Consider the following 12,186-nt stretch of genomic DNA (forward strand, 5'->3'; position numbering starts at 1 on the left):
TCAGGCAGCTGGGAGAACTGGCCCTGTCCTGTCCTGCTGTCTTTGTGGCCGTAACCAGGGAGCCCTCACGGTGCCCCAGAGCTCTGAGGTCAGAGTTCCTCACATGGCGGCCTCCCCCTGGCCCTTGGGGGCTTGGCTCAGGGCAGCCCACAGGGGTCCCCAGCAGCTGGCACAATCTCTACTCTGGACCCGAAGTAGGATGTTCAGGGGAAGCTTCCAGAAACAGAGCTCACCAGCACCTGGATCCTACTCTGGGTCCCAGCCTACCTTGGCCCCGTGGGACACGAGGGACTGGCTCACACAGCCGAGGGCGGAGAAGGTCCCTGATCTGCCACCTGCTTGCTGGGGGCTCGGGGAGGCTGGTGGCGTTGCTCAGTCCAAGCCCAAAGACCTGGGAACCAGGGGGTCAAGGAACAAGTCCCTGCTGAGTCCAAAGGCCCAGGAACCGAGCGCCCGAGTCAAGAGCACGTCTCCCTCCTCTGGCCTTTGCTCTCTTAGGCCTCGGGATTGGGGGGTGCCCACTCCCATCCGTGGGGTGGACCTCTGCAGAAGCTGCAGACTCACCTGCTGGTCTCGTCCAGAGTCGCCCCCCAGGCACACCAGAGCAGTGCTCTGCCAGCTCCCTGGGCCCCCCAGGGAGGTTGACCCACAAAATGAGCCATTGCAGTGGGCTCCTGGGACCCCCGGCCCCTTGGCAGGCCCTGGCCAAACGCTCATCAGCCAAGTAGCTGCAGACCCCCTGATGATGAGGGCTCTGAGAAGGCACCCCCCAAAAACCTGCTTTCCATCTTTATTTCTTTCACTAACCTTGACGCCTCCCCTGCCAAGCCTCTTTAGCCCCTCCCACCCAGGAGCACGTCTAGAAACACCTCGGGAAGTCCTGCTTAGACTTCAGAGAGGAATCTCACCCTGCCCTGGGCCACCCACGCCCCTGGGCAGGGGTACAGAGGACGGTCAGATACGAGTGTGGTCGGCGTCTAGCTGACCAGTGACACCCAGCAAGACCTGCCCCTCCCCCACCTTCCCTTTCACCCCTGCTCACCCTTCCGGCATGTTCTGCACCTGCCCATCTCATATTCCACCCCCAGGCCCCCCAACAAGGTTACCCTCATGGGGAAGGAGCTGGATCCTTTTGGGTTTGGGGACTGGGGACGGAACCCCGGGCTTCACAGATGGAAGCAGACGCCTGCGGCCGAGCTCATCCCAGCCTCCGAGCTCATCTTGCTCCTGCCTTTCCCCAGCCTCTTCCTGCAGCTGGGCTCCTGCTCAGGGGTCCCGGGTGCTCACTGATTCGGAGCCGGGCGACTCCACTGACTTCAGAGAACAGTACAGGACCCAGGGCCGGCCACCGTCTCAGGTGTGGGCAGCCAGAGCCTGCCTCCAGTGCCCTCGCACTGACCACTCTGCTCACCGCCTCTGACCAGCGCCAGGCTATACCCAGTGAGGAAATGACAGGAAGACAGTAGGCTGAGCCCGCCTCCCCATCCTGCTGCACCTGGTTTGCAGTTGACTCTGCACCTGTCCCTCCCAACACCTGTCACAAAGCCCTCCCTGGGCCCAGCACCTGGTGGGGATCAGATCACCCACAGCCCACCCAGTGAGGCTATGGGACCCCAGCAACTGAAGCTGGGTGAACCTCGGGACAACCAACGCTGTGTTCTGCTCAAGAGGGGGAACCCGCAGCTCCCCTGCTGCTCTCCTCTCCTGGAGTCAGGTGTCTAGAGGTTGCCAGATACGAGTTAGCAACTCCCCTCCTGGTGCCCGTGCAATGAGACGAGAGCAGGGCATGAAAAGGGGCTAAATTCAGAGCTGGAAGCGCTGGCTCTGCCAGGTGTGGTGACTGTGACCTGCTGGCCCTGGCTCTGGCCCTGAAGGGATCATTCTTCCTTGAACATGGTCCAGATTAGGTTGCCAATTCGGCAATAACATCAAGACCCAAATTTTATTCTCTCCTTTGCATTAGTTATCACCCTCCAGGTTTGGATATTAATTAAATGAGTTATTACTAAATATATTAATATTTGTGAAACACTGAAGTTATATTTTTTAAAAAATTTTAAATGGATCCACTAGTGATCACAAGATGATTGCCACGGCTCCAGACATCACATGTTGCCCTTACATCAACACCTCACGCAGCAGAAAAGGAGAAAAGCTGTCACCTTCTCCTTTTCAACAAAATGGCTACCTTCTCCAGAGCCCAGCGGCTGTGCTGTCTGAAAAGGCACAGAATCGACTCAAGCACGTGGGCGGCCCCAGGACTGACTGGTAATTGCATCAAATGTTCTCCTTTTCTTGCACCAAGAATGCTCATTTCCCCAGTCCCAGAGGGCACACTCCAAGCAGAGTGTGTCAGGAATTCTGCATTTTCACCTTGGCTGGGGTCTCCCAATTTATCTTGTAATTTCATTAAATCCTGCATCGCAAGCCACAGACATATTTCTAATCTAACGGCCTGTTGCAGGCAATCCAGGACATTACAAATACAGAATGTTCTTTGCCTGGTTTTCTTTCCTAAAATCAAATAACTCTGTTCACCGCTCCGTTCCTGTGTCTCACACGGTTCACTTAGATTAATAACATTGAGATTCCGCCTATTAGGTATCGAAAGCAGCTCGCAGGAGCCTTCCAGCCAATTCCAATTCCAGATCCTGCGTGATGGAAACTATTCCCCGACCCCGCTGCCAGCAACAAGTTTTTCTCTAACGGCTTAATTGGGATTCAAGATTGTATCCAGGAACCCGGAGCCTCAGAAGGAGCCCAGCCAGCGTATTCACAGACTTCTGGGCCTGCTCTTTTCTGCTTTTGTATTTTGCAAGAGGAGGAGCAAAGAAGGAATTGAGAGAGACAGAGAGAGAGACAGACAGACAGAGACGGACTCGGAGAGAGGTGGGCTTCCCGTGACAAGAGACCCCATAGGGTGAAATGGAGGTAGATGGTAGCCAGCCAGGGAATGGGGACAGGGCACACAGGGAGTGGCAGCCATGGGAAATGGGATATGGTTCCAACATGCTGCAGGGGTCGGAGTAACGCAAGGCTTCCTGCCAGCCTCCAGGCACCTGGTGACAAGAGGTCATGCGCCGTCCTGCCCAGGTTCCTCACGGGACTTGAGCCCAGGGGAGCAGAACTCAGGCATGTTCTCTCTCCACTCCTCCCAGCTGTGTGGCCTTGCACAAGTCACTTGGTCTCTCTGTTTTCCTCCCTGTCTGAGGACCAACAATGCTGTTTCATGGAACCCTGCAGAGGCTTGTAAAGTAGTACGAGAGAAGCATTTTGAATTACCACGTAATGTGGGCCCTTGGTAGACAGGGGGTGTGAATGGAATCTGAATCCCGTGCACCTTTATGACCACAGAGGCCATGTCCAGATACCTGCGATGTGACACGAAGAAAGCCACAGAGAGCCACCAAACTGGGCATCCCCATGATGTCACCTGTGTAAGGGGTGTGTGTGGTGGAGGAGTCACAAATAGATGGGCCGGACAGCGGACCAAACTGGCAACATGCCACACCAGGCCGGTGGGGCTGGACGGGGTCTGTCCATCTGGCTCCTTGTTGACACTTTTCTACATTTTACAAATATTCCTGTGAGTCCAATCAGAAAATGCCACCAAAATGCTGATAATGTCTGAAAGGCAAAGGTGAAAGACCCCCCCTTCATGGGTCTTTCCTCGCTCCCCCAGCCACCCCACCATCCTGCTGAGCCGTCCTGCGGGGACTCAGACCTTTCCTTGGACACATGATTAATGTGAAAGGAAGGCTCGGGCCTGGGCACTCACAAGGCAGGAGAAAAGGGCCTTTCAAAGGGTGTGGGAGAGCGGAGCTTCGGAAGGACCAACTCAACAAGCTCAAAACACAAAAAAATTTAAAAGGTAGAAAAACCTCTGCAAAATTACCAGGGGTTTCTGTTACCTTCTGCTGGTAACACACCACCCCAAACACAGGGAAGCTTAATTCCCCAGGCCAGGAGTTCAGGCAGGGCTCAGCTGGGTACCTTCTGCTCTGTGTGACCTCAGCTGGGGTTGCTCAGGCCACTCCCTTCAGTGGGCAGTGCACGGGGCCATCAGATGCACACTTCATGGTCCACTGGGTGCTTCTCCACACATTCTCTCTCTCCGTCTTCCCTCCCTCCTTCTCTCTCTGTCTCCCCCCCTCCCATATCCCTCTCCATTTCATTGTTTAGCTTGACCTTCTTTATAGCAGGCGACCAGCCCCCCAGAACACAAAAGCAGGAGTCACCTGGCAATTTGAGTGACAGCTGGCCACTGCCACTCCACCCCCTTGGTCAAAGCAGTCCAGGACCATTCTAGCAGGTGGGAAAGAGATGCCCGACACCTGGTCAGGGGCCAGCAGCTCCGCCTGGAGGGCTGGGCAGAAGTGCATTTTGGAGACAAGCAATCACAGGCACCTTTACCAGCTCCTAAAGAGAAAACTGCAACTTTCTTAAGCAACCATCACTCCCTGCGACCTGGAGCCCTGAAGAAGGAGCCCTGAGCCGAGCCCAGGGTCCACACCAACACTTCCCAGCCACCACCTCAGGCAGGTGGGCAAGCGTCCTCCACTCTCTGCTTCCTCACCCATTACTTGTGAGAATTAAATGAAATCAAGATGTCTAGCAGGTCAGGTCAGAGTAGCTACCCCCTGAATACTAATATCACGCCTCCTTCTTGTAAGATTCGATTGGGAGAAACAAAGAGCTCTTCTCTTTTAGACCTTCTAGAATCGTGAGGGCTCTGAGCAAAGGTTCTGGAAATGAAGGAAGAGCTAATGCTTTTGTGAACCTAGAAAGCAGCCTGCCGTTCTTCCAATGTCAAAGGGTGGGCATGTGACCCAGCCTGGCCAATCATAGTACCTCCTCCCTCTGGACCCCATGATTGGGTCAAGGAAGGCCATGTGACTCAACAGCAACCAATCAGAGCTCTGCCCTGGGATTTTAGTCAGTTGCTGGGGAAGAAGTAGCCTTGCTTCTGGATTCCAAGAAAGATCAGATGTGTTCTCATTGCTGTCAACTATTGCTGCCAAGAGGTAATAAGAGAGAAAAAGAGAGAGGTTCCTGCTAGCCGCCTCGTTCTGATGGTCCAGCCCAATAACTTCCCCCGCCATAACTCTGTTCTTTCTGAATCAATCCAGACTAGGCTCCTGCCAGCAAGGTCCTAAGGAGGACAGATTGTAGGACAGAGAGATCTGGAAGGAGGGGTGGGGACTTGGGAGGAGGGAGAGACACAGCAGCCAGAAGAGATCGTTCTCGGGCCTCTGCTGTGCAGCCTGCTCAGAGCACAAACCAGCATCACCTCCTCTCAGTCGCCGTTTCCCCCAGAGGGACGCGGGTTCACTTGCCATCTTGCCATCGGGGAGGAGAAAGAACAAGACTGTTCATTGTAGTACTATCAAGGGAAGTGGAAAATAAACAGGGACACAACCAGCGTCATCAGTGTTAATTCCAGGGTCTTCCGGGCAGCCTCCTGGAAGCACATTAACACAGGCTGTCCCGCACTCTGTCATCAGACCGCTAACTGGTGGTTATCCCTGTAATCGCTGTGAAGCTACTCAGCTTAACAACTTCAGGTCTCAGACTGGGGCCTGTAATCCTCTCACTTTGATCTGATTTTTGCTTTGTTCTTTTCTGGTTTACAATGAACTTGCATTTCCCTCTTCCCATGAGGGTGTAGAGTTAACAGGGTCTATTGTAGGCATTCAGGTCCCAGTCCCCAAGCTTTAGATAAGAAATGGTAAAGTGGCAGGAGTTGGTCAGAGGTGGTGATTTTACAGGGATCTTATCAGCAGAGACTATGATCCTAAGTGATAAGAGAACCAAAAAAAAATTTTAAATTATCCAAACCCTTCAACATACCTATGCTTATCTGCATGCAGCAATGGAGGAATATATATATATATATATATATATATATATATATATATATATATATTTTAACTGAGGATTGAACTCAGGGGTTCTTAACCACTAAACTACATCACCAACCCTTTTTAAATTTCATTTATTTATTTATTTATTTATTTATTTATTTTGAGGCAGAGCTTTGCTCAGTTGCTGAAGCTGGTTTCGAACTTGTAATCTTTCTGCCTCAGCCTCCCAAGCTGCTGTTATCACAGACATGCGCCACCATACCCTGCAGAATTATCTTAATAGAGCAACATAATTGCAGGGAAAATTCATGTGCTGTCATCTTTTATCCTTAAGGATACATATGTCCCAGGAAGAGTGTTGAGTTGTAAGTGGTCACTTTTTACCCAAAGATGCAATTAGAATGAAATCATTCTGGAAGCTTTCAACTAACTTATATTGAGATGTCGAGGTAGTGTGGTAGTGTTCCCAGCCTGGGGAAGAGAGATCTAGGCTCCTCCACTTCTGATGGCCACTGGGAACAGCAGAGGTCATGGGCAGCCTGGATCCCTGGTGTTCCTGGTCCACCAGTGGCCACTGTGACTGATTCATGAGGTCACTAGGCACCTGTATCTTGCTCACAGGTGAGCGACCTCAGTGACTGTGTCTACTCCTGACCTGGGCTCTGAATCTCCATGCAACAACCAATAGAAGGCACAAACTAGAGTTGAAATATTAACCATCTACGGCGTTGTCCTACATAAATGTGTACAATCATTATGTGCCCATCAAAAACAAAGGGAAACTTTGAAAGAGTAACCATTAAATTAAAGCCGTATAAAAAAGTAATAAAAGAAAGGAAAAGGAAAAAAAAAACTTAGCACATGTGACCCCCCAGCAGGGCATGGCCACACAGGCTATTCCACAACTGATGGATGAGTATCTCAGGAGTGGCCCCCACCAGATGCAGCCCCTCACTCCTGGGCTTCCCACCCTCCAGAACTGTAAGCCAAATAAATTTCTGTTGGTCATCAATGACAGGTCTGTGGCATTCTGTCACAGCTGCACAAAACAGACAGAGACAGTGTCCTAAATAGCATACCGCCTCCTTCCCGCTGAAGCCACCAGCCACCTTCTCAGCATCGAGGACACTCGTGGAGCTAGGAACCGGGGCTGCAGTGCCTTTGTTCTGTCTCTCTGGTCAGTGCTGGCCTGTCTGGCTAGTCTAAGATGATGAAGAGCCTGGACCAGGAGAAGGGAGCCCACTCACGATTGTCCTTTGCCTTGGACCTCCTGTGTGGCCTGGACAGAGTTTGTACTGGGTGTAGAGAGCCAGTGACGGGCTCAGCTCTCAGGGCTGCCCTCCGTGGGCTGTCTGTGGCCAAGTCCATGCATAACATACCCTGCGCCTGACCCTAGAGCTTCCCTCCTGTTCACAATTAAGAAGCCACCGCAGGAGCAGATGCGTAAATCTATGCAGCAATGAGGTCTCTTTTTTTAAAAAAATGTGAACTATTTTGGCCTAATTCTTTTTTCTTTTCTTTTTCTTTTTTTTTTCCAAAAAGAATGGCTAACATTTCATAGGGAGAGATACGATCTTGCTTTAATACAGTTAGCTTCAATTGACCTTGAACTGAATCTACAAATTTCTTAGAGGTGACCTCTTCATCGACGCTTGATACACATTCACAAATCAATGAACTGAGAAGATTCTTATTTAGATAACTAGTCCAATCGAGGATCCAAAATAAAGGCAGATGTCTAGGGCTCAGTGGGGGGAGTCAGGAATCACGGAATCTTAGAATAACAGTTTTCGAATGACAGAATTAGGGAATCTTGGAGTTGCAGAATCCAGAGCGGGAAGGGACCCCGAAAATGAGATATTACCAACAACTAATCCACGAGTTCTTTAAAAAGGTGGTTCCATGCTAGCTGTGCCTACATTCAGGCTGGCACATAAATATTTCCTAGGTGAATAATGAACAATTAAGTGTTGAGGAAGTAAGAATGAAGGCAAGCCAGAGAGGGAACTGTTGATTCACCCACTCATTCCCTCAGCAACACTCTGCTGAGTACCTACTACGTGTCAGGCCCTGTGCAGCTTAAGGACACAGAGATGGGAAACACAGGTCTGGCCCCAGGGTGGTCTCAGTATAGAGATAATTACTGGGGACTGAGGAGAAGTGAGGGGGGATTTCTTGTCTCTCCCTTTTCCTCACCCAGACTGCTCCTTCAAGGAACTCGCCTTCTCCTGACCTACTTGGATTTCAGAAGGATGTCACCAAGGTCAGTGGTAGAATCTTGCTTGTCACCAAGCAGGACAACCAGCTAAGCTTGTATAAGCAACAATAGCAGAAAGAAAGAAAGAAAAATAGTAAAGGGAATAGAGCCTCCGGTTCAGCCCTTGTTCTCCCTGCCCACAGACGTCAGAGTTCTTAACAAAACCACGTCGGGATAGCCCACCTGTGCGTGCCGGCGCTTGTCTGTTCTGTTTTGTTCCGTGGTGGCGATCCTAACATAGGTCAGATTGAAAGAAACATATGTATGGATTTAAACGGTCACCCCCCCACTGCACTGTCCCCGATCACCTGACTCTAAACCCGGGCTCCCCCTGGGCGCTGCCTGGCAGTGTTCCCAGGGGGTTTCATTGATGATCTATGTGGGGGAAGATCTTTGTTGCCAAATTACTTTAGAAAACACTAGTTAAAGTGAAGCTCAGCAAGGCCCCTTAGTGCTGGACTTCGCAGAGCCTTTATTGTGTCAAAGGTCACAGCACATCTCTGCAGGGGACACAGAGGATACAGCTTTTCTTACCTTAGGCTGACAGAGAGTCCTTTTGGATGAACCCAGACCTGGTGGCAAAAAGCCAACAGGGTGCCAATGAGACCAAGGAGCCAACCGCGAATGACATTACCCGACAGAGCCTGGGCCACCCTACCCCGGGGTCTTCCTCATCCTTGCTTCCCCCCATCCTCCGCTGGTCATTGGTCCCTTGGGGCTGCCCAGCAGCGCTGTGGGCAGTGGGCAGAGGAGGGAGCCACCCTTCTGCGTTCCCTCCCCTCCCTGCGGGACAGAGGCTTAGGCAGCCTCCCAAGGGACCCACTGTGGGGACAGTGGACATGGAGGATGGACTAGGATGACGTGTCTTTGGGGTGAAGCGTCCGCGGTCCAGCAGGGCCCATACTTGGTGGGGGCTGGGCATCGTCAGGAGAAGAAGATGGAATGTGGGTGAGGACAGATGTGGAGTTGCGCTTTATCGAACACGGCACAGCCAGCCAGCGCGGGGGTGGGGGTGGGGCGCGGGGGCCACCTCCCAGGGAGGGTCGCGGGCTCGCTTTCCCCTTCCTTCCTCTGGTCTCTGCTCCAAGGACACCGCCCCCTGCCTGAAAGTCCTTTCTGCACTCTCCATCCCTGGCCCCACTGGCCTCTCGGCATTGGAAGGTTTGTGTCACTGGCCCCCCTCGCTCTGCGGGGCAGCCTGGAACCTCGAGGTCCCACTCGCTGATGCATCCCCACAACCAGCACCGCACTGTGCCAGCGGGCCTCGGGCGAGCGCTGGGGATGCGCCCGGGATTCGGAACAGACACGACAGCGCAGGGGCCCTCACAGGTGCGGCCTGGAGAAGCCGCCTTCGGTGCGCTTCTCAGAGGGCGGATGGATTCATTTAAGGGAAACATTTCCCCCCAAAGCATGTCTCCAGCTCCATGGTGCCAGCTGGGACATTCTGTAAAGAACAAAAGGGACCCAGAGACTTAGGGGACATTTAATTCAAAAGGCTCAGACAGGAGGTCCAAGGGCTGTGTGACCGATGCACTTTGTCCAGCACATGCAGATTTGTTCTCCAGTGCCTCAGGCGACCGTGCCGCAGTCCCCCTCTGGTCTCACACTTCGTCCACCCTGCACGTTTGTGTGGCCAACCTTCAGGTCATCTGTGGATGTGACTCCACCAGACCTTCCCTGGCCCTTTTGAGAAAGGAGGGCAGAGACGGGGAAAAGCTACTCAGTTCTTTTTCAGCTTAAAGGAAGAAAACATGGACTGGAACCAGGGTCCCCAGACTCTCAGCCCCACGTCCTGCCCATGACACAGTCTCATCAGCCTCCTGACCTGAGAGAACTGGGCTCCTGTCCCGCAGGGGCTGGGCTTCCCTTCCCCTTGATAGATCACAACTGGGAATAGGCCAATAAAAGCAGACACCAGACTAAAAATAAATATTATTATGCCCCCGATGAACATGGAAGCCTTCGTTTTCTTATCTATAAAGTAGAAAACATAAACCTATCTCAAAGGATTTCTTGGTTATCAAGTAAGAAAGCCACGTAGACATGGCTGCTTCCATAAGCTAAGGAACTAGAAGCAGAGAAAAGCTAGAACGCCCTGTTTGAGAGTCGGCAAGGGCCTCCCTCCTGGGCCCTCTTGCTTTCTGTTTCCCTCTTGGTTATTCCCATAACTTCAACCATCAGGCACAATTTCAAATATTGCATTTTTCAAGTTTCATTTGTTTGTTTCTATTTCTCTGCTAAATTTCCCCTCTTTTTATTCATGAAGTACATGTTTTCCTTTACATCACTGAGCATTGCTAGGATAGTGGCCTTAAAGTCCCTGCCTGCTGTCTGCCATGCTGAGGTCAGTCTTTGTGTTGAGTGTGAGTCCCATGTGCCTATTTCCTTAGGTGTCGAGTAATTTCTGATTGTATTCTGGACAATGTGGCTGTCATGGTTTTCCTGTTACAGCTGAATTCTGCAAACCCTGTTCTCTGGCCTTCATGTCAGAAGAACTGCAGGTTTTCTGCTGGCATTTTAGCTGCTCTGAGTGGTGTCGACTGTGACCTGCTTTAGGCTAACAGCTGGTATAAGCAGGAAATGTGCCCTCTGCCACTCTCTTCTTCCAGATGCCGATTCCCGGCAGACCCTGCCTTCTTACTTTGTTTTTTGTTTGTTTGTTTTTGTTTTCTTTGGTCCTGGGGATTGAACCCAGGAGCACTTTCCCACTGAGCTCCTCCCCCCGAGTCCTTTTTATATTTTATTTCGAGATGGAGGTCTCTCTAGATTGCTGAGGCTGACTTTGAGCTTGTGATCCTCCTGCCCTAGTCCACCGGGTCTCTGGGATCACACGTGTCCCCACTGCACCTGGCTAGGGCTTGCTTTCACATGTTGTCCTTAGATTGTGCGCCATTTTCCTGGGGAAAGTCCCCCCTGTAACTTACAGTGCAGGGAATTGAAGCCTCCCCTCCCATTTCAAAAGCATAAGTGGATATTTCTAAGTTAAGTCCTCAGCCATCAAATAGTACATTCAAGATTTTTTTAAAACCAATTTAGACATTTACCTTTTTTTTTTTTTCTTTTTTTTTTTTTCTTTTTTTTGGTACTGGGGATTGAACCCAGAGGCACTTACCCTCTGGGCCACATCCCCAGCCCTTTTTTATATTTTATTTAAAAGACATGGTCTTGCTGAGTTGCTTAGGACCTCGCTAAGTTGCTGAGGCTGGCTTTGAACTCACAATCTTCTTGCCTAAGCCTCCTGAGCTGCTGGAATCACAGGCATGTGCCAATATTATTTTTCTTATTTGTCCATTTATTCATTCTGAGATGGCAAAGCAGATATGTGGTCTGCAGAGTACCAGCCCCCTCACCACCCAGAAGACCCCAGAAGGATAGGTTCGGCGCTGAGAGGCAACTCTCGAATACGTCACTTCCTCTCTGTGTTTTCTCTTCTATGGAGAGTTGAATGTTCAATTGAGCATTATATGCAATAGGGAAAGGAAAAACAACTTTAAACTGTCAAAGGTCTGGTAAAAAGAATTATGGTAAAACTGTACTACAATATCATGCATTTGATTTGGTGAAAGTCAATGATGTGGAAAGTGTTCACAACGTATGGTTACTATATAAAAAGATTATGATGTTATGAAAACAAGTTATAAACAGGCAAACACAATAATAGGATTCCAGTTGTGTTCAAATATGTATGACATCATTCGAAAAAAGACTGGAAAGATATACAACCAACTGTAAAAAATTGTTTTGTTTTAGAGGTAGGCAATTTCTAGTTTCTTCCAACTTTTCTAAAATAAAAGTGTCTATGCTTGTTTCAAGGAAAAAACTTAAAAAAAATTTTTGGGGGGGATCTAAAGGATAGACTTCCTTATTGCCAAAGGCTCTTGTAGCCAGAAATCCTGTGATTCATCAATTTATTCAGCGAGTACTTATTGAGCTCTTACTGTTTACCAATCCCTGGCTCAGCAGTGGGGAGGGGTGAGAGGTGACTAAGGTCCTGTACCTCATGCCGTATAATAAATAAACCACACTTTGCTCATTTCCAGCATCCTTCTGCCTGCCTCAGCACCC

The sequence above is a fragment of the Ictidomys tridecemlineatus genome, chromosome 5 (genome assembly GCF_052094955.1).
Source record: "Ictidomys tridecemlineatus isolate mIctTri1 chromosome 5, mIctTri1.hap1, whole genome shotgun sequence".
Classification (NCBI taxonomy): domain Eukaryota; kingdom Metazoa; phylum Chordata; class Mammalia; order Rodentia; family Sciuridae; genus Ictidomys; species Ictidomys tridecemlineatus.